The sequence below is a fragment of the Gavialis gangeticus genome, unplaced genomic scaffold (assembly GCF_001723915.1).
Source record: "Gavialis gangeticus isolate Ggan-Ray unplaced genomic scaffold, GavGan_comp1, whole genome shotgun sequence".
Classification (NCBI taxonomy): Eukaryota; Metazoa; Chordata; order Crocodylia; family Gavialidae; genus Gavialis; species Gavialis gangeticus.
Window position 1 is genome coordinate 6,245,390 of NW_017728996.1, and position 317 is coordinate 6,245,706.

Genomic DNA, 317 nt, shown 5'->3' on the forward strand with positions numbered 1-317 from the left:
GATTTAGAAAGGGGCATCACCAGGTGCTTGGCAGAGGGGGCAGACCGTCCCAGGGTGTGCGGGGAGAAAGGGAAGGTCACGGAGCAGAAGACACCAGCATCAGCTAGGGCTAAAATACGCCCAGAAGAAAAATGTAAGTAGAGGAGCAGCCCCTCTTCGCAGAGGACAGTCTATCGTGGTCCCTCTTCCTTATTATTTAGGGTAAGTGTAGCCCGGAGAAGCTGGGCCCGTACGGGCGGGGCACCAGCTAGTCCAGCTCTGCCCCCTTCGGAGATGTGTGACGAAGCAGACGGGACAGGGGTCAGCTGGCTGCAGCC